This window comes from Miniopterus schreibersii (genome assembly GCF_964146895.1).
Source record: "Miniopterus schreibersii genome assembly, chromosome: 6".
Classification (NCBI taxonomy): Eukaryota; Metazoa; Chordata; class Mammalia; order Chiroptera; family Miniopteridae; genus Miniopterus; species Miniopterus schreibersii.
Window position 1 is genome coordinate 31837051 of NC_138107.1, and position 27191 is coordinate 31864241.

Sequence of the window (27191 nt, forward strand, 5' to 3'; positions counted from 1 at the left end):
TGACAGTTCTGGCAAATTATATCAATTTAATTGTCTTTGAGTAGGACTAACTTTTGGCTCTTTTGATTCTCTTTGTTGTGTGGTCTGTTTCTGTTTCAAAAAGTTCTGCTCTTATCTTTATTTACTTTTTTCTTCTTTTTGTTTTCCTAGGTTTAATTTCCCCTTCTTTCTATAACTTCTTGAGATGGTTGCTTACTTCACCTATTATCAGCATTTCTTCTTTTCTGATCAATGTACTTTAAATAAAAGTATCCTCTAGGTAATGATTTAGCCACATCTCACAAATCATGAAATCTTATATTTTAATTTTCACTTAGTGTGAAATATTATGTAATCTATTATGATTTCTTCTTTGAACCATATGTTATTTACATAATTATTTGTTAAATTTCCAAACATGGGTTTTCTTAGTTTTGTGGTTGTTTTGCATTTCTAACATAATTGCCTTATGATCAGAAAGCAAAGTCTGTAATGTTTCAATCCTTTAAATGTGTTGACCCATGATTTATGGCCAATATATGGTCAGTTTTTCTAAATAAAGTATGTGCTTGAAAAGACTCCGAATTCTACAATTAGTTATATGAATAATAAAAAAAGAACAAATATATCCTGATTCCATGTAATACTATCTAAGCAAAAAAAATCGAGTTATCTGAACAAGATTAAAAATCTCTCTTGTTCTTTCTATGCTTTATGTGTTCTTGGAGTTTTATATATATATTATTGATTTCTAGAGAGAAAGGAAGGGAGAAGGAGAGAAAAAGAGAAACATCAATGTGAGAGAACATTGATCAGCTGCTTCCTGCACACCCCCACAGGGGATCCAGCCCACAACCTGGGCATGTGCCCTGACTGGGAATTGAACCAGCAACCCTTCGGTGCACAAGACGATGCCCAACCGAGTAACAATGGCCAGGTCCCTAGAGTTTTTTTAAAGCAGCTCTTCATAAGATAGGAAAGGGCCAACTGTGTCTGCATATGAGCTTTTCAACTTTGCTCAGCTGAGAGGCCCATAGCAGTGTGGTTATGTCCAATTTTTATTATATGTTTTTCCCATAAGCTAAGAGACAGCATATTTTTAGATTTTCAAATGTCAGTAAATAAACAATGCATCTGGGAAAGAAAAGTTTGCTCTTAGTAACACACACCCGCTAATCTATAATGAATAACTATAAATTCAATATTGTTTCTTAGAAAGGAATTTCAAAGGGTAATATTTGATTTTACTGTTTTTTAAACCTGGGCATTCATTTTGAACCTAACACTGTTGCATTTGGAGTCAGTTCTACTTTGCACCTGTTCCACGGAACATTCTAAAGAATCTTTTACAGGAAAAGTAATTTAATTTGTATTAATAGCATACCTAGAACATAGGAGTGTCAAAACAGTGAGGGTGCCAGATCAAAGAAAAGCCAAGAAAATAACACACCAGTACCCAAATATCGAATTTCTAGTGAGTTTATGTAACTAGAAATGCCTAAGACCAATGCACGTGACACTGATTGATGGCCAGATAGCACAAAGCATAGTGATAGAATGAGTCTTCTTTTGAATCTTGCTTTAAGTTGTCCAAGTTCAGGTAGGAGTCCCTGAAGGCTTTGGCTCTATTTTTTATTACGTTTTTTATTATTTTGAATAGTAATAATATTCAAAAGGTGAAAACAAAGACGCTGAATGAAAATGACTATTCCTACCCGTTCCCTTGGTGGCTCTGTGACCTCGAACAAGGGACTTAACCTTTGTAGCCTCAGTTTTCTCATCTGTGAAATTAGAAAAATCATATAAACAATGTAAGATTGCTGTTGAAAGTTACACGTGAGTAGTCCTATGTGTGACTACACAATATACACTCATGTTGTGTGTCCACAAAGCTTTGGAGATTTGATTATTTCTATGATTAGATTAGTATTAGCATCTGGAGAAAGCAGAACCTGTAACTCAGGGGAAGGGACTTACTGGTATTAGAAGGCAAATGGATCGAGGCTTTTAAATGTAGCCAAGTCTCTCCTTATGGCTGTTTCCCAAAAGCAACAATTTCCATTTAAATCTTTGGCAATACAACAAGATGAAGTGCTTTTCAGATGACAAGGTCCACTCCAAGACACAAGTGGCTTTTACACAGAAAATAACTGGGTAATGAAAACAATATTCAGAGCCTCCAGCCAGACATCATACTTTTCCATTGTGATGCGTTTTACCTCAGGTACTGATATCTCGGCGTCACTGTGTGGTCTGGTTCCTTTTAGATGTCCTTTCAGATAAAAGGGAAAATAATTTTTCAGCTTTTCTCGAACAGGAAAAGCAGAACGCAACTAATTTATTTATGACTCTCTTTTGTTCAACTCAGTAGTGTATTTTTTTTCTTTTTTGAGCTTTGTTCCAGAAAAATAAAAACATGGTTCTTTTTACCAGAAGGATTTGAGAGGAGAGTACTTGCTGGTTGCTATCAAATAATTCATGGAGTTACTTCAGATAAGCCACCAAGTTGTCTCTCTCTGACATTTCACCATGGAAAAAAAAAATGGGTACTAGGAATTTGTTTCTTCTTTGGGCAAAAAGATACAAAAAAGACAATACAGACAATAGTAGCTGATATTTATTTCATCACTACCAAGTACTACTTCAGGCACTTCACATGTAATTAATAATGTTTATCCTTGTTATATAACCCTATATAGAAACTTCTAATTGTGTCCTAATTTTCAGATGAGAAAACAGAGGCTCAGAGAGATTAAACAACTTGCCTAAAGTCACAGAATCTCGCTGCTTTTTCAGTGAAACGACAGATATAAGTTCTTATCTCCAACACCAAATAGCTAGCACATCAGCAGAGATGCAAAATTTCCAGGGTTGGGATTGCTTTACTATAGTTTGTTTGTTTTCAGTAAGGCGTTAGCTAAAGTCAGGTGTATGATGACTTTTGGGACAAGAAAACCTGGTTCTTTGTAAACATCACAGCACACACAGGGTATACTTCCTACAATTATTCAACATTAGCTCCATTGTGAGGATCATCCTTTGAGTTCTAAGGCTTTATTTCTCGTACTTTCTCATAGACCTTCTTTTTCTGAAAGTCTTAGTTCAGATGGACTTGCCCACATCTCAGCATCCCCCGTCCACGTGCTTCAGATCTCCACAAAGCTAGTCGCTGCCAAGCTTCATAATCTTGTCGCAACCTCCCTTCCCCAAAGCACACGTCTTGCTCGAGGTTGACTTCAGCTGAGCCATAGCACAGACGAGCCTGCCAAGAAGGGAAGAACTGAAATTAACGCTGCCTCACTGGAGCTTCTCTTTCTGTTCCTCTCACGTTCTGCTGTAGAGTAATCTCTCTTGAGATCAGGCAGCTTTATTGATTTCCATTTTACTACCACAGAAAATGAACGTATCACCTTCCTTCCCAGGCCTCCCTGATCGAGTTGTGCTCCGATGCCCAACCTTGACCTCACATCTGTAATCAGGATAGAATTGCTGAACAGTTTTAGGCCCCCTTTTCAGATGTTTTGCCTTGCTTGTTTATTTTTAATTTTTGCAGATTTTTAATATGTTCACTTACAGTTGACATACAATATTATTTTAGTTTCAGGTGTACAGCATAGTGGTTAGACATTTATATAACTTATGAAGTGATCACCCCAATAAGTCTAGTGCCCATCTGACACCTTACATAGTTATTACAATATTACTGACTATTTTCCCCATGCTGTATTTATATCCCTGTGACTATTTTTATAACTGGCAATTTATACATCTTAATCCCTGACTTCATTTTTTTTTCAATAAATATTTCTTGAGCACTTACTAGGTACCAGACATAGAGCAGGGAGCTTGTCAGAAATGACGCCCTCTCTGTTCATTTCTCACCCATACTTCAGACCCTGCTTGTTTCACTCTTCTCATTAACGCTGTTTGGACTTTTTCAGAACTCATTGTTCTTTTTAAATTTAATTCTGTCTCCTCAGTTAGGTAACAGATAGCAGCTCATAGACTTTAGACCTCTGTATCCTTCCAAAGTGTTTAACATCATGCTGAATAGAGGCTAAGTGAGCAAAAAATACTTGTTAATCGAGGAACTTCAGTGAAATACTTAGCCTTATTAGAACTTCAAGCCAATGAGGTCTCCAACTTTTGTGTAGAAAGGGATGATGAATTGTTAGGAAACCGATGAGTTACTGCAGCCATCTGTGCAGATGTAAGTGAGTAACATGGAGTCACTTTCACTTTTTAAAAACGGATGGTGTTGATATGTGTCTGAAGACAGCAGGCGTGGGATGCTAGGAGAGGAGGGAACATACTTTCATCTTGTACAACTCGGTCCAAATCTCTTGGTTTTTCTACCTTTAGTATCTTTCTGCCAGCACAAAACTTCTTTGGAAATATTCTGTCTTCCGTTTCTCTGCAGATCCTAAACACAATTTGGAGCGTTCTTTCTGTTTGAGCTAGGAATTAGCCCAGCTCTCTGACCCTGGCCTTATACTGTAAGATCATACTTTCTGAAATTCTTATTTTACGCTAGCTCAACCTTAGCACTGCACACAGAGTGTTTTCTTCACTTACTTTGCAATATCTGTAGCCACGTCCAACATGTTATCATATTGTAAGTAGCTAGACTGACTCATTTAATCAAAAGCCCACTTTGTTTTTACCTTGTAATTCAGTTCAGTTTGCAGCACAATTGTTATGAATTTTCCATTTATTTTCATATCTATTTTTATAGCTGCCACATCTACGATGTGGCAAGCTTTTCCCCTTAACTTTAAAAACATAATTTCTGAAAGAAAGCTGTTCTGAAATACGGCTTTTTCAGCAAACTGAGTGCTCACACAGTAAAGACAGGATGGCAGAAGCTAGAAGTGAAAAAGATGGATAAGGTCACCTTGCCTATTTTTTTTTTTTATTTTAGCAAATACAAAGATGTGGCATAATAATGTCTGAGTCTATATAACTTAGCATTTTAAACTTGGAAAAATGTTGACCCCCTTCTTATGTATTTTCTTAACTATGGGTTTTGCTAGAACCATATGAGCCCTGCTATTAGTTCACATTTTTCTTGAAATCAATTTGTACTTTGTGGTAAAACATAAGTCTGATTACAAATTTGTTTTCCATTTAAAGGATAATAATAATTTTCTTTTATCCCCCCCTCCACTCCCCCTTTTCAGGAGTAGCACTCTTCTTATCTATTGAAACAAGTCACCTCAGAAAAACTTAATAATTTAAAATAACAGCAGTCATTTGTTTTTATTTCTCTCTGTTTGACAGAGAAACTGGTCTCAGCTGGGTGATTCTTGTTCCCAGTCCCTTACAGAGCTGAAATCAGATGGTCACAGTCCCCGGGGTCATCTTAAAGGCTTTCTCATGCACGTGGCTGTTGGCTGGAACCTTAGCTGGGGCTTCCAGCAGGAACACCTATAAATGCCCTTTCTAGGTAGCCTAGCTTTCCTCACAGTGTGGTGGCTTGATGCCAAGGCAAGTAACCCAACAGAGATCTAGCAGCTTGACCTAGGCTGTGAGGTTACACAGCAGCATTTCACCAAACAGCCACAAAGGGACATCCAGGTGCAAGGTGAGGGGGTGAAGGGGAATTGAGAGTGAGGAGTAGAGCCGGTGGGGAAATCGACTCACCTCTGGCAAGAACATGTGGACTGAAGGATATTGTTCCTGCCGTCTTTGGAAAATACAATCTTCCACAAGAAGTTATATAATCAACTACTTGTTTTTTGCAAATGGATAGAGAATTAAAGATTTCAGTTTAAGTACTAATTTCCATTCTGTTCGCACCAAACCATACACAGGTGCCACTAATAGAGCTAGCCGTGTGCACAGCTCTTTACTTATTTGATCTGAATGTTTCCTGACCCCTCCCTTTAAGTTAGATGAAATCAGTGGAAAAGATCTTGCTAATTCATAACCTGTACACCTTATCTTTGAACTATTGCCTCTAATCATATCATCAGTGAGTCTGAGCTCTTTCTCTACTTGCTAGGTGACCTTGATTGCCAGTTGACTTCCCGGGCTTCATTGTGGTTAAATTGTCTGCAAGTTCTCTTCTAATTCTAATGCTCTAGAATTCTAACTCTTACATTTGCAAGTCTGAAACTCTATTTTCATCTGCTAAATAAACATCATTACCAGTATCACCAGATAATTATCCTAATAAATGTGCAAGTTTATTTTTCTATTTTGAACCCCATGGAAAACCGTGAAATCAATTCCTATCACAGGCCCCCTCTTCACAAATAAGATAAAAGGATTACGTTTCCACTTGGAGTAGAGTTTATCTAAATTACACATATTATTTTTCCTCTCCCTTTTATCCTAGAATAGTCTTTCAAGCTTCAGAAGTTTTCCCATGAAAATAATAACACTGTTCTGACAACGTGTCCTTACTAGGTTTGTTGATAACATCTTTCTCTATCAAACAGGAATCTGTAGTAACATGATGAAATGGAAAATCTGGATTCCATCAAAAGCATGGAACTCATTTGGGAAACTAGTTATTAGGCTGTGGGACTTTCACAACACAGCAATAACCCTGTGGATTTACAAATGAACATGAAACTCAAATCTGCAAAACAGCCACTAAAACTATCCAAACCAATGGCCACAGCAGTGGTTAACAGTGGTCTTTAATGCACTCATCAGTAATCTTTTATTACTTGGTATGGCCACTCTGAGTAAAATATCTGGGTAAGTATGGAGAAGATCTTCTCTTTCTCCATCAATTACAACCTTCAGAGTTTAATTCACACGTTCCTGCATCTCCTAGGAGTAGTGCTCTCTCCTCTCAGCCAAGTGAGTTTCTCTGTCTCACTGTTAACAAGGTGATTTTTCTCCGCTCCCGCAATTTTCTCTCTCCCATTTTGACCTCGAAATCAGCATGCCCTTCTCCCATCTTTTATGCAGCAAACTAATCCCCGCTAAGGTATTTGTTCTGCTTACACCTATGTCTGAATACAAATCAGCATCGTAGATGGAAATCTTCTGCGAAAGCCTCGGCTTGTATGCATGGCTCTGCTTCCGAGCACACGCGCTGACACCTAACGAGACATCGGGGAAACCTCGCTTGTCTTCCCGATCGTTATTCATTGTTCTTTGCTAGTTCTAGTATCAGCCTTGGCTGTGCATTCAAACTGACTTGTGGGAGCCAAGCCAAGAGTGGCTGAGGCGCGCAGATCTCTGGAAGCTGCTGGTCAAGGCCAGGAGCGCAGCAGGGGTGCCGCAAGAAGACGGTGACAATGCAGACTGAAGTCTTTCCTCCTTGAACCACCGTGACTCGTGCTCCTGAGGGAGACAGTCGAAGGAATCACTGGCATTTGTCTCCATCCTCATGTGTCAGCACTCCATGGGAGCACATTTCTAACAGCAGTTTGAGACTTAGGGGACGAAAGTGACCCATGCTGAAAATGCCACTGTGCTCATCACAGCCTGTCATCCCAATTAGCGTTTGGAAAGTGGTTGGACCCAACACCAAATCAGTGAGTTCTGTTTATTTAATGACCTCATGCAGAAATATCTGGCCACAGAAAGGAGAAATGTGGCCGCTCTACTACTAGCAATGTGCCGTGTGCTGTTTAGGGAGGCAACCCTTCCACCCCTCCCAGAGCAGGCCAACAGTGCAGGGCCCTCTGCGGAAGGTAATTTAAACACCCCGATCCACCTCTGCAGCCCTAAAACTGCTTTTTCCTTTGCTGGAAGAAAGTACTTATTAAGCAGACCATTAGGGGAAATATACCTTAAAGCAAAATGCTATTTTTAACATATAGAAGAGTCTGAAAATTCATACATATCAGCATAGTTCTTATGCTTCTTTCCTGACATTCCCCAAAAGTAGTCTTTTCATTTAATGGCCAACAGGAATACACCAATGTAACTGAATTTAAAATGTGTTCTTAAAGTGTGAAGAGAATACTTATAGTGTGAGAATATTCTGTTGAAAATATAAGAAATATACATGATTTCCCTAAGAAGCATGGTTAAAATAAAAACAGGAAAAAAATGAGGAAAAATATATACACTGACTCTAATTAAAATGAAAATCAAAGAATATTGGCATAGACTGATAGCTAAGAGATTTTTTTTTTCTCTTATCATTAGATGCCTAGTAGCAGGGAAATGGAAATAAAGGCAGTTAGGAGCCTTGGGATTTAGCTATATTTCTTCATTGTCTCTTTTCATATAGAACAAAACCTTGTATTGCCATCATATTTGTCTGAGGGGCTGTATGTGTGTGTATAAATATATATATGTAGAATTTTAAGACAATTGAAATTGAATTAAAATTCTAATGTATCTAATGTGACCAAAATATCAAAAAAATATATGGTATTAAAGGTGGGGAACTAGGCTTTGGCATCACCTCCTTGGCAACTCTGGGGCGTTTCAGTGGTGGAACAGTGCACTGTGCCGCCCACCCAGTCTAACCTATGCTGTGAACTAAATGGGTGCTTTGTTCCTCAGAACGGCAGGTCTGGCCTTGAGGGAGCAGATGAGAGGCAGCTGTGCTCATGGCCAAACACACACTCACTCACAGACTCAAGCACACACAAAGCAGTTATGCTGGTGGTTGGAATGAGGGCACAGTGTTAATTCACAAATCATAAGTAGTCACCACAGTACTTCTCTTTCTAGCACGGACACTTTGTGTGAACTTTAAGATTAAATGATTAAGTAGGGTATAATATTTACTTTAAAATGTCAAAATTGCCAGAGTTTGTGTTCTGAAATGGGTCTGCATATTTCTACTTGGCTAAAAAACACAGGCTAGTGGATGTCTCAATAGTCTATGTTAGGATAGTTGTTGGAGAGTTAGTTTCTTATAAGAGGCGATTACAAACCAGAATGGCAATTCTGATCACCCAGAATTTAAATAGAAATTTACAAAATTTCATTAAATAAAATGTATTAAATAACTATGTTCTAGCCTATGTCTACAAAGTGATGTCACATGAATTTTCAAGATCCAAAAGTATATCAGCCACTTCAGAGGGACCAACAGTTAATTCTTAGAATCTCCAAAAGGAGGCTGGTCATGAAACCAAAACTAGTCTGTCAGCTGCAGTCATGTTAAATATCTTCCATCTTTTTTTTTTTAATTTAAATTTTATTTTTCACTTTTAGCTACATTCAATCTTATTGTATTAGTTTCAAGTGTGCAGCACAGTTGCTAGGCGATCATATACTGTACAAAGTGTTCCCCCATCTTATTCTTTATCCCCAGCTACCGCTTGCCCATTATCTTTGGCCATGAATCTCCATGGAAACCCAAAGACATTGTTGACTGTGCCTCTTGTGAGAACACCATTATAAATATTATGGGCAAAGTAGCTTCTCAAAGTTTCCGAAGCTGCCAGTCCTTGGGCTGCAGAGTGATCTGGGTTCTATGAAGAGTGTAGAATGATGGTCTCTTGCACTGTCTGTATTTCCATCAGCTCAGACTTAGTTCCCTCAAAATATTTCTCCCAATGCCATTATTTTCCCTCTAAAGAAAATGTTTTTCTTCCTAGAGCCACAGAAATCGCTGAACTCTCTATTTCAGCTGTAGGCTTTCCCATACCTATGCCTAAACAAAACAAAGCAACACAACCCCTTCACAAGAAAGCATTCTAATTGCAATATTTTATCTAAAATAAAATGTCTGAAGCAAGAGGTTTCCAGTTGTCTAGCTCTTATACATAAAGTATAACTGGAAGTTTTGAAATGACAAGGTTCTGGGGTGGGGTTTTTTGTGTGTTTATTATTATTATTATTATCATTTTGTACTCACTTTCCCCAACCCCCAGCAAGATTCTTGGTTTCTTTAAAGCTGCTTACAAGGTACCATGTACTTCTAGCGGTCTCTGATAATACATGGTCTTAAATGAAAACCTAAATTCTGCAATGATGACAGTGGAATATCAAGTGATGGATCCTTCTACTCTAGAAATCCTTCTCTAGAAATCACGGCCCTTATGTATGCAAAGCATCATACCAGATGCTTTGGAACATTCAAAGATACCTATTCTCCACGGATTTATTGCCTGGAAGGAAAGGGAGATAGATGATAGAGATAGAGATAGAAATAGAGATAGACATAGACATAAACATAGACATAGACATAGACATAGACATAGACATAGACATAGACATAGACACAGAGACAGACATAGAGACAGAGATAAAGAGATAGAGATAGAGATAGAGATAGAGATGATAGAGATAAAGATAGAGATAGAGAGAGAGAGAGAGAGAGAGAGAGAGAGGCAGAGACAGAGAGACAGATAGAGATAGAGATAGAGATGATAGATAATTCAATTGCAGGGTAATGTGTGAATAACCATGGTTATCTAAGGGAAGAAGAGCATATATTTGAGTTTTTAAGGAGAATTCTTAGAAAAGTCAAGTTTTGACTTAGGCACTGAAAGATGAATGATGCATTAACAGGCAGTTATGATGTGGAAGGGCATTGCATGCAGCCCTGAGATAACTATGTAAACAAAGGCATGGATACAGTGAAGTGTGAAATGATGGTGAGAAAAGAATATTGTGAAAAATTAAAGGTAGTTAATTGGAATAATCAAATTATTGAGACACTTGAACAACTGGCTAGGATGTTTGAATTTTAGTCTCACTTAAGTGATTGGATGTTGAATTTTTGAAGCAGAAGATTAATATAATCAGATTTGGGTTTTAAGATATATATGAAATCTATGAGCTTAAAAAGTAATTGATAAACTTAAAGTAGAGACAATGGAAGAGGAGACATTTATAACCATCTATTCCAATATTAAAAGCAAGAGATACATACCAAAGATGCACAGCCTGTTGTGATTGCCACATGATACCCAACAATAATGACTGTTAATAGGAAATGTATACTGGTCTCTGCTTCGTTCAAGATCAAATATCAATTTTTTTGTTTCTTAGGAAGAAAGGAAAGATGAATTTTGTGTTGAACTACATAAGGTTAAATGAAACCCACTCAGTAACAAACTGCCTTATTTTAAGGAGTCTGTTTTCCCCAAATGGTCTCATTGTTTATATAATACTGATAATCATAAATTGTGCTTGCATGATTCAGTATGGACTTGTCTTTCAATACTATTATCTTGAAGCATACTGTGACACTCTGGAAATGTTTTCAAAATTGTTATATCTTGGAATCTAGAAATATGCCTGTTGGCCATGAACTATGAGACCAGCTGGAAAAAAAAAAAAAAAAAGACAAATGAAATGCATATCATTATTCTCAGGAAGTATTAGACTCATCATGCTATAATCAAGCTATCAATCTTATGTTGAGCTACTTGCTCTCCCTGATGGCTTCACAATACAACTAACTCAGAAGGAAGATACCATCAGTAGAATGAGGACTCCCTTCCCCTAAAATCAGAACCACTGAGAGTGGGGATGCATGCAGGAAGGTAGAGTAGTTCATTTATGGACAGGGAAAGTTTCACTGCCTTAAAAAATTATCAGGGGTCTATATAACTTCAGAAAGTTTAATTCTAAAGCCCCTTCACCATAATAGTCACTGGTTACAATCCACAAATGTTGCCTAATGATTAATCCAAGCAATGTACACTACGCATTCATATAAGTCAAGAGGCTGAAAGTATTAAATGTAGTCTCTTGATATTTTGCTGTTAGCCCTCAGGGTTTTACTGGTGTTCTTACAGCTTTTTCACAGGAAATGAATACCTGTTTGTGTGTGTGTGTGTGTGTGTGTGTGTGCATTTTCAGTTACAGTTGACATACAATATTATGTTTCAGGTGTACAACATAGTGATTAGACATTTATATAACTTACAAAGTGATCACCCCAATAAGTCTAGTACCCATCTGACACCCTACATAGTTTTTACAATATTATTGACTATGCTGTATTTTATATTCCCATGACTGTTTTTATAGCTGGGAATTTGTACTTTCAAATCCTTCCCCTTTTTCACTCATCTCTCCCAACACCTTTCTCATCTGGTAACCATCAATTTGTTCTCTGTATCTATGAGTCTGTTCCTGTTCTGTTTGTTCATTTATTTTTTTTTTTAGATTCCACATATAAATAAAATCAGATACAGCTACAATGCTGTGTCACTAATGCATTTGTATAACGCAGGTTTTCTCTAGCTGGAAAAAATATATGTAGCAAAAGTCAGCAAACTGTAGTCCATGGACCAGATTTGCTCCACTGCCTGTTTATGTAAGGCTCACAAGCTCAGAATGGATTCTATGTTTTCTAAATGGTTGGTGTAAAAAAAAAAAAAAAAAAGGAAAAGAAGAAGAGTATTTCATGGCATGTAAAAATAATATGAAATTCAAATTTCAGTGTCCATAAATGAAGTATTATTGGAGCATAATCATGCCCATTCATTTACATGACTGCTTTCAAGCTGCAACGGCAGAGCTGAGGTGCTGGAACAGAGACCCTATGACCCGCAGAGGCAAAAGTATTTATTATCTGTCTCTTTACAGAAAATGTTAGCCAAACTCTGGTTTACAGCATTCTTAGAACAACAAGCAAAGAGTCTTTTTTTAATAAGCCAAAATAAGTTTTTTTAAAAATCATAGCTATCTAACAAGAGAGCGAAAGTTTTCTTTACAAGGTTTTGGTTTGTGTGACAGCAATGCCAGCATGCTCACTTGGGTAGCTGCAAGTATGTGATTTTAAACTCTGAGGGAAAATGTGGCTGAGCCAGTAAAATAATACATGAAAGGACATAGTGTAGGCTTGAGATCCCTGCTGGGCTTGAGAAAATAAAGTGAGTTACAGAACGTGTGCCTGTTTGCATTTCTTTCTGGCAGGCATGTAAAACTGAACTATTTATAGTGAGTCCGGCAACAGCTAAATGCATGTTAGCTAAAGAGCTACCTTAGAAACTAAGGAGAGCAGTTCTTTGGGGGACAGAGGAAAGGGGAGGAAAAGCTACCTTAAATGAACCAGAAGAGAAAAAGCCAAAGAAAAGAAGAATGTGATGCATATTTGAAAACACGAGAGGGCATGGCTAACACCCCAACTTGAAAAATCTACTTTTAACCAATCCTGAGGAGCTCGCTGTCCCTCCCGAGTGCATCTGGCACAGCCGTGGGATGTTTCCAGGCCCAGTCCTCTAATGTGGTCCTTTCAATCCACTCCAACACATAATACGAGTGTTTCCAGTGCCCTGCTCAAGGCATTGGCCTGACAGAGTGAGATTGCTCCATTCAGACAGTGATCAATTAACAACCACAGCTCCGTTAACAGTCCCCGCCAACATAAAACAGAAGACAAAGAAATAGTCTTGGGAGGCATCTGTTTTTATTCTCTGCTCCCCACAGATCAAGAAGACAGAAGCAGTCTAAATGGTTTAGGCTTCCATGGCAGCCTGCAGTATTTACCGGCATCCCAGCTCCAGTCAAATGAGCAAATCAAACTGCTACTGTTGTGAAAAGAGCCCCAGAGCTCCGAGGGGGCCCTGTGCAGTCGTCTTACGTGACGCAGAGTCTCTCGTGGGCTTCCAGAGCCCCGAGGATGTACCAACTTGAGCGTATTTTAATATACGTCACTAGGATTCATCTTTTCCTTTTAAGTCAAAGGACGGTTCTGTGCATCAGGACTCAGCCCCCAGATGTCTAAACAATGCCTCGGTGCAGCAGAGAATCAGAATGTGCCGCTTTCAGGGACAACTGTTGCTTTGGGGCCAGCAGCACATTATTGCATCCTTGGCATAGCCGTGGGCTGTCACTACCTTAGCTTTGTGGCTTTATCTGGTTTTGATTTGATTGCCCTAATTTGTTTCCTCGGTTCATTGAATTTGAGCAGCTTCTCCGAAATTCGCTCAGCCTTTTCCTCCTATCATCCGTCCTGCGTACAGCTCCCAAGCATTGGAAAAGCGTTTTCCTTTGCTAAGACAAGTAAATTGTTCCTAACTAACTGGGTGAGTTTAGTCTGATAGATCTGATTTCACATCTGCACTTTCCCTGGGTTGATTCCACCATTATTCTGAGGTCTGGCTCTAGTTCTTGTGGCCGTTTCCAATAATTGAACAAGCAACAGACTATAATTTAGCAATTGGTTTTTAGCTGCGGGTTAGCTTTCTCCACGTGTAATCCCTCAAAGTCTTCATTTCTCACTCATATGCTTACTTAGGGCCTTCACTTAAAGTCAGAATTTTATTATGTGAACCAGTAACATTTTTAGCAATGTTAGAAAATTGGCAATTGCTACCTAAAATGCAATGAAGATGGGAAAGAAAGCAATGATGGGAGATGAAGTAAGTGCTAGAGGTTGGCAATCAATGGAAAGTACTGAGAACACCATTTGTATCTAACACTTGCAGAAGGGTAAGTCCTGTGAATAGAGAGGAAGATTCTGTATCTATTGGGGGCATTATATCAAATGTAAAAGTACAGACTGTTAGAAAGTGTGTCAATTTTATTTTAGAAACTCCCAAATTATCTAGAATCTACCATTTTAGCAAAATGTTCAATTCTGTGTTGATGGCTAAGAATTAAATTATTTCTTTGTGGATAAAGAAAATATAAGATATTCGGAGTCATTACCGAATCTCTTCAACTAATCATTTGAAAGTGGCAGACAGTGTGCATGGGTGATTGTTCTAACAAATAGAGAAGCAATACATAATGCATGTTAAGCAGGTCTTAAAATTATGACAGCCAACTTGTTGTAAGCAAGGGCATGATTTCACTTATATGTGAAGTCTAAAGAACAAAATAAACAAAATTGAAACAGGCTCATAGACACAGAGCAAACTGATGGTTGCCAGAGGGTAGAGAGTTTTGGGGACTGGGTGAAAGAGGTAAGGGATTAAGTACAAATTGGTAGTTACAGAATAGTCACAGGGATGTAAATAAAACAAAGGGAATATAGTCAATTATGTTGCGATAACTATGTATGGTGCCAGGTGGGTACTGGAAATATCTAGGGGAACACTATGTAAAGTATATGATTGTCTAACCACTAAGCTGTACACCCAAAAACAATACGAAATAAAATTGAAAGAAAAAAGACATACACACACTGGATTTGGAATAAAAGGGCCTGTATGATTTTGCACAAGTGACTTAAATTTTCCAAATCATAGTTTTCTTGGCTTTAAAAGCATGGTTAGAATGGGGAAGGCCTGGGGGTGGGGTGGATGCAGGATAGAGGGGATCAATGGCGGGAAAAAAGGGGACATCTGTAATGCTTTCAACAATAAAGATAAATTTTAAAAAATAAATAAAAGCATGGTTAGAAATACTGGTTCCTCAACAGAGTTTGAGGAAAATGAGATTAATATGTGCAAGATATTTATATAAAATCAATTCATACATTTGGGAGCAACTCCATGTAAGTAATTTTGGTTTGGCAGACTTTTCTAACGGTAATAATTTTGATTTCTTGAGCATCTGCTATATAATAGGCCCTCTGCTAAGGGCTCATAGCACACTTCCCCTACTCTTTGTACCAACCCTGAGAAGTTAGATATTGTTATTATTTCTCTGACTATAGGACTAATTTTCCAGGAACTTAGCTATTTGTTACACATGCACAGTTTCTTTACCTGCCGTATTGTAGATAAAGGCCTCAGTACTGAACTATCTCTTCTCATCCTTTAAAGCCTGGCTTCAACCCTGGCCAGTGTGGTAAGTTGGTTCCGTCATCCCATGTACCAAGAGATTGACGGTTCGATTCCCCGGTCAGGGCACATGCCCCGGTTGTGGGCTCGATCCCCAGCAGGGGGCGTGCAAGAGGCAGCCAAATCCATGTTCCTCTCTCACATTGATGTTTCCCTCTGCCTTCCTCTCTCTAAAAAAAAAATCAATAAAAATATTTTAAAAATATATTTTTAAAAACTGGCTTCAGCCTCACTTGCACCTGCATGCTACACTTCTTTGCTTCTTTGGTGGCAATTCTTACCTTCTGTAGGAGTTTAGACAATATCACAGGTAAACAACGTAAGATGTATCACGACTTTGGGGAAGGTTGGGAGAAAAGAAATCTGATTTTACATATATTACATAAAAACAGTGATTTGGGAGAAAGAGATCAAAGATAAGTTTAAAAATTGTGGGTCTGGGACTGAAAGATGTTAATGATGCTGTTTGTTAAAAGGAAACAAACTGTCCCTTAAAATTTTATCTCTTCCATTGTATTTTTTATTTGTTTTAGAATTGTGAGAGCAAGTGCTTCCCTAGATGCTTTGCATACTTAATTCTGTAATTTTCTAAATGAAAAAAACGTCTTGATGAATGACAGTGGGGGGTAGAGTGAATGAATGAGAGGCAGTGACACGTCTACTGTTGTGTTGCCAGAGCTGAGTTGCCACAGCTCCCAGGCCCTCCTTGGCGCACAGGCTCTGATTTGATACCGGCTCAGGGGGTCCCACCTGAGTCCCCCCTCATGCTCCCTGCTTTGTTATGGAACCAAGCAGAGCATATTGTGCTTTAGATAAAAACCCTTGTGGGTTTTTCCCCCCAAAGAATAATACATTGTCAGTCTTCAAAGAGACACGATGAATATATGGGGAAAATAGTAAGCTTGTGAATGAGAAAAAGAATCCCCAAACAGGCACTTTTATTCTCACATTGATAAATCACAGGAAAAGTTTTTGCCACAGTTTTGCTAAGCCTAAGTATTGCTGCAGCTGCTGTTGAACCACTATTGAAGTAAGCAGGGCTCACTACGGCATTCACGGTCCAGTCACTTTCCCTCTGTGGCCCCTTTCTCAGTAAAGAAAAAATAATAATGAGATATATATACATATTTATGTACATAAATTGTATTTTATAATTCTGTTAGCATAAAGATTAATATATTAGTATTATATATTGAAACATTTTATTTGGCCTAAAAGTTCATTTTTTCTTCTGATCTTAAAAGAAATGAAAACATTTTCATGGACTCAAGAGTATGCTGGAACCTAGGTGCTATGCCTGTTCTGAATAGTAGGTAACTCTGTCCTGATATAATTTACTTTGTAAATGATGAATTTCTATAACTATACTCATAAATGAGAATGGCCTCTTTTTTAAATTAAGCTGTTTTTGTTTTATTTTTTTTTTTAAATCACATTGCTTTTGTCATAGTTAAATCTTAAAAAAATTCATTTTTACTTCAGCTTGCTAAAAATACAACCTGTACATATTCTGTTTTGAAATTTACTAAGATTTCTTTCTGGATTAAGAATTTTTAAAGATCTGAAGACACAGGAAAATAATATGCATTCTCTTTATGATATAAGTTCAAGATAGATCTTTTAAATCTGCTTATTAGTTGTACTATTTAGATGCCTTGACAGGGCTGGTCTTCTTGGGGTTTTGTTTGTTTCCTTGGTTTGTTTGTTTTTTAATCCTCAACTGAGGATATTTTATTCTGTTGCTTTTCAGAGAGAATGGTAGTGAGAAAGAGAGAGACATCAATGTGAGAGAGACACATCAGTTGGTTTCCTCCCCCATGCACCCTGACCATGGCGGGGGATCGAGCCTGCAATCGAGGGTTATGCCCTTGACTGGAATTGGACCCGGGCCCTTCAGTCCATGGGCCAGCTGTTGGATATGCGGAGATCATAATACCTTGTTCTCTTGGCTTCTGTATTGGTACAAATTGGCTGTGTGACCCAATCAGAGCCAATCAAAATACTTTGCTGGGACTTTTATATAAGAGTCTTGGGTCAGGTGTTATAAGGATGTGACTTTGATGGTCCCTGTATCTAGAAAATCCTGAGGTAATGAGGCAAGCTTACCAAGAGAAGCTGAGATAAGAGATGGAGGGAAAAAGAAAGCGTCTGGGAAGTATCGAATGCATCATCTAAGTTTCCAGAGAAAGAGATTAATGCCTAAAGCCAGCTCCCCTTCTTTTCTTACATCACAACAGCTATTAAATTCCTTTATTTAAATATAGTATTATGATAATATACTACACTATTTTCTTATTCATTATTCTATTCTAAGTACTGGGTGTAGTGCCTGGCCTGCACATAACAGATACTCAAATACAATAAGTATGGTTAATTTTACAGCTCCTTCTGTAGCTAAGTGTCTCTTTCTTAGCTCAAAGCTCTACCACCCAACAATTGACCCATTTCTTTCATTTTCCCCTATCTTCCCAAACCACAAATGTTTAGAGTCATGACTGGAATTGCGGCCCAAGATGGTAGATCTACCAAATTCACTACTATATTAGTTTACTGATATTAAATTAGGGGACAAAAATCATATATCTAGGGCCAGTTCATGATTTGCTGCCTACTTGATGTTTGATACCTATCCTACTCTTCTTTCCATCAATCCCTTGCTCATAATCCAAAAAGATAAAGAATGTTCTGGTGTAGAGAGAAACCTCTGGAAAGATTTTTCATAGATAAGTGCTGCCACAGGTCTCAAAGGCTATTGAAAGCCATGGGGCTGAGTGTCAGGTTCCAGGTACAGTTTAGACTCTTCAATCAGCTTATTGTGCAACTTGCAGAAACCATTTTGCTTTTTTTGGGATTTCAACTTCCTCAGTTGAAAAAAATCAGGGTTTTAATCGATGATATCTAGTATTTCTCCCATCATTGACATGCTATGACTTCATTAATCTTTGCAGTCAAAGATGTTTCATCAAAATGAATTTGGTTGTGTGACAATTATAGAACTACAGAACTCCTTGTATTTGCAGATATGACCTGGTATTAATATTTCACCTTAAAATATATAGCATACACTCTGTCAACTTGTACCTCTGAAGGATCATCACTGTGTATCTCAAATATTATAATATAGATACATTTCCAGATATAAAATTATATATCTATATGTAGATCAAATACTCTGTTATAGTCTACCTTTCATTTTGGGGTGAAATTAAAACCACTGTTTGAATGGATAGAAGTAATTGTTATGTACATTGTAATAAAACAATATTGATTAGAAAAGAAATCTCCTTTTCCTGTAGGCCTCCATTTTAACATAAAGAATTTGGCCTCAAGAAAAATATCATTCAGTAAATTGATAAGAATACTTTTGATAAGTAAGAGGTTAAAATGGTCACACATCAGACTAGAAATCATCATATTGTGAATATTTTTATTGTGCTTTGTAGATTTCAAGTTTCTCTCTCTACTGTTAATGTTACAACTATGCCCTGAGAGTTTCTCTCATCTCTGGAATCAGAATTTAATTCTTCTCTGTCTTTTGACTGTGATTGAAGGATGATTTATGAAGAAATAAATGAAAAGAAGAAATATCTGTGCATGTGTAATGTCCTAGGCATTCTCTTATCAATCATCTCATGTAATTTTCACACAATCTTTTATACATATTATTATATAATGAAATTGAAGCTCAGGAAAGATAGCAGGCTATTAAATGGTAGAGCCACAATCAAACTCTAGGTGTGTCTGACTTTACTGAATGTAACATATAATAAGATTTTAGAAGGAAATGTTAAAAGGTCCTTTTTTGTAACTGTGAAAGTGTAAACAGTTTGTTATTTGTTTTATAGAATATTTAAGAACCAATATTATCTTCAAGATGGATGACAAATCAGTGTTTTCACTCCTAGAAATAAAGAGCTACCAAGCACTTAGTGATAACCAAGCATTTTATAAAATACTATATGTGTATAACCTAATTTAATCCTTATATGAACCCTGTGCAATAAAAGCTGTAATTATCGCCACTTCATAGATTTACATTTTAAGATTTTGATAGGTTAAGTAATTTAATTTGCCCAAAGTGGACAGTTAGTAAGTGGAAGAAGTGGAATCTGAACCCAGCTCTCCCTGACTCAAAGACCCAAGCTTGATACTATAATATCAGGAACTAGATTAAAAGGAGAGCTGGGTTCTATGCTGGCCTTCTGCTAACTCATTGAGCAACTCATATGTAGTTTAACTTCTCTTGGCCTTGGTGGACTCCTCTGTAAAATTAAGAGGTGGAATGAGAACATTTTAAGGATTTCTTTCTCTTTTCAATATATTATGAGTTTCCATGACCTGAGGGAATTCTCAAATGTATAAGACTCACTTTCTCCAGACTTCTTCTAGCTGGCTTTATTTTTAACTAGAAAGAAAGAGAGAGAGAGAGACAGGAAGAGAGAGAGAGAGAGAGAGAGAGAGAGAGAGAGAGAGAGAGAGAGAGGGAATGGAAGGAAGGAAGGAAGGAAGGAAGGAAGGAAGGAAGGAAGGAAGGAAGGAAGGAAGGAAGGAAGGAAGGAAGGAAGGAAAGAAGGAAGGAAGGAAGGAAGGAAGGGGGGAAGAGACTTGGCCTGCAATCTATGAACTTGCCCCATGTCAAGTTTTTATTTGGGAAGTGCCATTGGTTGTACCTTGCCTGCAAAACAAATACTGATAGAATTCCTGACTCACTCTATACAAGTTGTCCTCCTGGGCACATTTAGAAATTAGTATAAAAGAGTATCATGATTTTTAGAAGAGGGACTTTTTAAAATTATTACTTCTTAAAAAGCAGAGTAAAAAAAGCAGAAACTACATCAAACCCATAGAATTTTTCTCATATATAAAAATTTGGATAAGGAGAGAAGTCTCCACCTATGTTAGTCATCAAGGTTGTTGGTTAGCAGTAGAAATCACAAACTGTTCTTTTGCATGTTTCCTCTTGTACGTTCATTTTATAAAAATTGTGTTATACATACATAGGAGTATTGTACATAGCAGTGCAATGTGTACACGACAGCCACCCTAAGAACTAGATTAGTAGGAGCACCTTAGAATTCCCATGTGCCTCTCTCAGGTTACACTCCCCAACCATCCTCCTGAGGCAACATCTAACCTGAATTTTGTGTTGACCATTCCCTTACTTTTCTTTATAATTTTGCCATTTGTGTCTATATAAACAATGTAATGCTTCATTTTGCCTGATTTTGAACTTTATATAAATGGAATAATCATACTATATGCATATGCATTCTTCTATGACTTGCTGTTTTCATTCTCCATTATTTCTTTATGGTTCAGCTAGGTAGAGTACATAGCTGCTGGTCTTCTCTTTGCCACTGTTTGGTATTTGATGGTGTTAAATATACCACAATTTTCTCTATCCATTCTACTGGTAATGGAGCTGTAGTTTATTTCTGCTTTTTGTTTTGGTTTGGTTTTGCTATCACAAACTATGAACATCCATTTATCTCTTTCTTGTTATATACATGCAACAGTTTTTTTAGCATTTAGACATGGGAGAGGCATTGCTGAATCTTAGGGATGCACATTTCAGCTCGAATCAGCTAATATGGTATAATGTGTCATTTTTTAAAAATTAATGACTCTATTATAAATATTTAACATTTTGAAGCATAAAAGAAGTCATAATTCTATTGAATTTTAAAATCTGGCTTCTTGGCTGTACATGAAACATAATAAAATAATACTGTGCTTTTTCTTAAATGGCTTTAACTGAGAGGTTGGTAAAGCCCACTAAAACAGCAAGCAAAGCATCACCCTCAGTTGAGCTTCTGAAATAAGAAGAAATTGTCAGTTCATAGAACTATAAGAAAATCAGCATAGGCATGGAGAAATGAAGACTACAGAAGACCATTCTGTTCCTAGAAAAGAAATTTAGAAGATGGGCAGGTCTTATTTCTTTTCTACTCATAATTAGATATTTATGTTATTTTAGTCCCCTGAAGACAGCCAGCTTCCTGTGAATTCTGTATCAATGAATGTAAGCTTACAAACTGGGAACACCAAATAAAGAATCTGTATTGACTTTAGAATCTGCCTCACCTATCCTTCTCGCCCACGCCTCATGGTTCCTCCTCCCCACTCCGCCCCGACCATTACCACCCATTCCAGTCCAGTCATTGTCAATTCTAGAATGACTCCCTTCAGGCTCTTGGTGAAACTCCATTGCAGTCACAGTGCAGTGGGAGACGAGCTCAGAATTGTCTAGGTAATTGACAGTTTAAGGGGCATGTTCTTAGAAATAAAAAAACAATACAGAGGTCGTGTTTGCTTTATGAGTTTATACTTTTTTTCCATTATGAAATCACTTGGAAGTCATTCCAAAAGGCTCTCAAAAAGACTTGCCTGAGTGTCCCTCTGCAGTAGTTCATTTCCAAGCTGCACGCCGCGGACCTCAGTGGGCACTGGGAGCTGTTCAGCGACAGTGACTCCCTGTGCACAGCAGCACTGCCAGTGAGCTAAATAGGGGGCACAGTGCACCTCACACACTAGGGGCACTGCTACTCAGTGTGTGTAGATAACACTGTGATGAGTAAAGGGCACGTGTATTTAATGCCATAGCTTAATTCTATGAATAATTTTTATGCTCTTAATCAGTGGATGTGTAAATTTCAACTATTGCCATGGAAGTGAAAAGAAATTTTTGATATTAAAAACATTTGGGAACAACTCCGGTATAATAAACATCTATACCTCTAACATTATATATAAAGAGAGAGAGAGAGAGAGAGAGAGCCATACATATCCCTAGATATATTTTATAAAAATTCACACCACCAGAGGGATGGGAGCAATTAAGAAAAAATTCTGTAGAGATGTTCCTTCTAGCTCTCTGAGACAGCATTTTAAATTATTAAACAGAATATATAACATTTGTACTTGGACATCTTATTTGTAAACAGCATCATAATTCAACAAGATTTCTCACACTACAAAAAGAACATGAGGTCCCTTTTAGTTGTATCGTTGTAAACATTATTTTTAAATCACTAAATATTTAATAGGGAGAGGATCCAAAAGCAAGTTGATTAAATTATGAATCAGAAAATAAGTATGAAGCAAAAATTAAATAGTAGTAAATATCTTATTTATTGTCCAGGTTTTGAAAAGTTAAGGTTCATTTTCTTTTCATTTTGCCAATTCAGTTTGTCTCAAAAGCACAGAATTTCTTCCAGACAAGAGAATAATTATTAGCAGCCTTGAGTATATAAGTGGGTACATTTATTTTCTCTTCATTTGAGCAAAATTTCCTTGAATGGAAGAGACTGATCTTTTTAAAAATAGCATAAAATGACAGCCCCTCTTTACAACTCAATTTTGTAATTGAACCCTTCAAAGAAAATAAAAATATCAATAATGAACCCTCACATGGCCAAGACTCAGCATAGGGATTTCTCTTGCTAACACCCCTCAGAGAACTGTTATGGAAAATCACTAAACTGGCTCCTGACAGTGTTTTCATGTATAAAACAAAGTATAAATGACAGTATTTTCATTACTGTTAATAATGAAAATATTGATGTCTAAATATTTATACTCTGGAAAAATGTGAGATGAGAGCTTGACTGAATAAAACATGTGTTGATCACTAAAACAGATTTTATAAATTTATAAAGCAGTCAACATCTAATGTCCTACATGTGGTTACATCTTCTCCCCCAGTGATGCTTAAGCGAGAGAGTTAAAGTAAAAAGCCAAGTGAAGGAAATGTACTTAATTAGATGATCCATGAAGTCCCTACTCTTGTTTGTTATTTTTTCCCCATGGGTTATTCAATAAATAACATGCTTGAGAGAGTTCGTGTAAACAGTGTCTTGGCACCAGGGAAAGGTAAGATTAGAACTAACTCCTGCGATAGGTCCTGGCAGCCTTACTAAACTGAGCAGTTCTTTGGTGTGAGTTGACACACAAAAGATTATGTGTAGGACAGTTTGTCCTTTGCATCTGCTGTGTTTACAGATGTGAAAATATAGATACCATAGCAGACATACAGATGAACAGCCATTTGAGAACATTTAAATCTGTTACTCTTTTAACACAGTTAAGATCCTTGCTTTTGCCCTTCAGTGGAAACCTTTCTCTTCCCATATGGAAGCAAAATATTGCCATGCAAAGATCTGGCCAATGGGAGCTCATGTTTGATGCTCCCTGTTTGGAGCGTGAGGGTGGCCTTTGTGGAAGTGTTAGAGGGTCTTCCAAGCCTTATCTGCTAATAAACGAGAGATATTTATGAAGTCAGACACCTTGGGTAAGGCTGGACCTGAATCTTAGTAGTAACCACTCCAGAGGAGTTCATCTTTCAGAAAGATACAATTTCCTTTAGATTAGGCAGTTACCGTATAGCGAATTTATTTCTTATTTTGAGAGGACAATGAAACTCATCTTTCCCTCCTAACACTTCCACATTGCTGCAAGAAGCATGGAACAGACTGAGGGATCTCAGAGGGAAGGTGGGGTGGGGGAGTGGGTGGGGAGAGATTAATCAAAGAATTTATATGCTTATATGCATAACCCATGGACACAGACATTGGTATGGGGAAGGCCTGGGGGTGCGGTGAATGCAGGGTGGTGGGGATCAATGGGGGAAAAAGGGAGATATCTGTAATACTTTCAACAATAAAGATAAATTTTTAAAAAGTTAAAAAAGACATACTGGTTCTCACCAAGTTATGACTGCCAACACGTTGTTTTATTCAGCGTACTTTCTGAGAGGTCCGATAACCTGTCTCAATTTTCCCAATGAGATTCAATAAAGACTACCATTCTAGGACAGCTGCATTCTGCTAGCCTAACATGATATAAAAATACCTCTAGGAACAATGATGCCCACACCTATAGCTTTCTGGTCAGTGCAAACGCCTTTCGACAGTCACCTGAATTTCTGACCTCATTAATTCAAGTCTCTTTGCTTCTGGCTGAACTAACTCATAGACACCTTGGAAATGTAAAACATATGATAATAATGGGTGCCTGTGTGCCTGGATATTTCCTAGTTTATAGATATCCATTCTTAAATCCGTACACTAACATGATCTGGAGGCCTTTACAAGTCAGTAAAGATTAGGAAATCTGACATAACACACTAGATGGCTATTTTTCCTTAAACAAATGCTATGTCCTAAAATTAAAAATTCACACTTAGACCAAAATGATCTTGGCATGATTACAGGCTTTGCGAACCTTCCATTTTGCCTCTATTTTAATTTGCCCTCCCTGGCTCCTACCGTAATTGGTATACCCCAGAATCTCAATGTAAGTCATCTTCTCTTATTCCAAACCAGAGATTCCCAAATCATTGATGCTGCTCCAGAGGTTTTAACCTTCATGTCCAACTGCACATATATTTATTCAGCTAACAAACTTTTGAGAGCTATTCTATCCCAGCCCCTGTTACACATCTCCATGGGGTGATCCTCCAACAACTCTAATCCACATCTGAAATTACATTAATCATAGACCTCCTCAAATCTACCCCTTCTTTATTATTCACTGAGTTTTCCTTCATCCTATTGGGGCCCCCGTGACAATCTTTCCAGTCCAAGCCATCTATTACAAAGACTGATCTAGAGATTAACCAAAGAATATATATGCATATATGCATAACCCATGGACACAGACAATAGTGCAGTGAAGGCCTGAGGAGGGGGTTGGAGCAGGGTGGAGGGGGTCAATGGGAGGAAAAGGGAGACATTTGTAAAACTTTTCAACAATAAAGATAAATTTAAAAATTTTTTTAAAAAGACTGACCTAATCAGATCACTTTTGTGCCTGGAAATATCAGGGGTGAAGTTCCTCATTGTCTTTAGGACAAAATGCGAGCATCTCAGTAGTATAGCAAATAGAACCATTAGGAATGTGCTCCTTCACCCTTTAGCTATATCCTAACAACTCCTCCCCCCAAGCAGACACTGGTCACAAACAATTTCTTGTTCTATAGTTTTACACATCTTCATGTCTATGTATTTGCTCTTCTTTCTGCCTTCCTCTACTATCACTCTTACCCTTCAAGATTCAGTTCTAATAATACTTCTCTGCACAGGATTTTCAGCATCAGGCCCACAAGTGCCCTTGCCTTCTACTTTGTGCAACATTTATCGTGACACTCAGATCACAGCTTACTCTAATCATCTGTTTCATGTTGCACTCTCTCCCACTCAACCCAACCTTCTGGAGCACAGATTACCTTTTTAGATAGGATTTATCACAGTACATGAAATGTAATGTGACCCACAAACATTTGCTGAACTAGTACTGATAATTATAATGATACTTAAAAATAATTAAGTGCTTAGTATGTGCTAAACATTTTAGCAAGTTTGGGAGAAATGCGCGCACGCGCACACACACACACACACACACACACACACACACACACACATTAAGGAAACCAAATTAAAGCTTGAGTGAGAGAAAAAGTAAATACAAAACCTCACTATGGGATTCCTCATACAGAATGACTTTCAAGTATTTTTTTACACAACCAACCAGGGAGTGAAAATGCATTTTATTTCACAAATCCAATAATATATAATAGAAACAAAAATTTTACAAAAACAATACCTTTACTACATGTGATGTTTTTTCTGTAACTATTTTATTTTTTAAATTGTCACCTATAAATCACTAAATTTATCTCATGACTTATTTTGGAAAATACTGCTTTAGTGTTTTTACCATATTTCATTTATTTAGGTTTTCATTCACATAACTTCTGTAAATAATTAAGGCTGTATGTAAAATGTAAATAATTTCTCTAATTTTTAGAGTTATTCAAAAGTCATCAATTTTTCCTAAATATGTGATCCTCACTGCCAATGTCACCACTATTTTCTAATGACAACAAATAGCTTATGAGAATTTTTTGTACATTTTCATTTCATACACTGAAATCATTGGAAGCAAACTGAGTGACCTGAAGCAGGAATTATAATCACTGAATTGGCCAGTTCCCATTTTCAGTTCTTTATGTTGAGTCTAAACATTGAATCCATATTTCCTGCTGTGACAGTTAAAGCTCTCTGATGGTGCTCCATTTCTATTAAGGTGTTCTTTCTTTCTTTCTTAATAAAATATTTTGTATTAAATACAATTATGGGATAGTTTTCTTGAAATAAAGAGTGATAGGAATCGATTCAACATATATATGGAGAATCATTCCAGAATATTATTTCTTTTCTTTCCTATTTCTAGACAATTCTATTACTGTGAATACATTGCATATAAGTTCTATCACCATGGTGTTTGGCTAGGAAATTTGCAATGCTTCTTCTGTAATCTTAAGGAGAACATATCTGCCAATTTTTATGCTGCCTTGTGAAAAGTAACGAATATTATACTTCAGATGTCAGCACTTCAGTGCCCAATAAAGGAGAGAGCACTCATTGTTTTTCTAAATGAAAGAGCAAACATATTCAGAAAGATAAAGAGATTTTGCCAGTATTTCACTATGTAAATATTCTTCTCTTAAAAAAATTTCTGTTACAGGAATTATACCAAAAATGGAGTTATTTATTATGCAATATATATGCCTTCATGACTAAAGCTGTGAATATT

At 37.3% G+C, this 27191-nt stretch overlaps 1 long non-coding RNA gene across 2 annotated transcripts in view; it reads right to left on the minus strand.

The window, feature by feature from the left end:
- Positions 1-1443: 1443 nt before the first annotated feature.
- Positions 1444-27191, minus strand: part of LOC308558599 — a 111143-nt gene continuing 85395 nt past the window's right edge. For both annotated transcript variants that reach the window (XR_013999031.1, XR_013999032.1), the window contains one exon: positions 1444-3241. This is a non-coding gene — a long non-coding RNA (uncharacterized lncRNA). The remainder of the gene's footprint in view (positions 3242-27191) is intronic.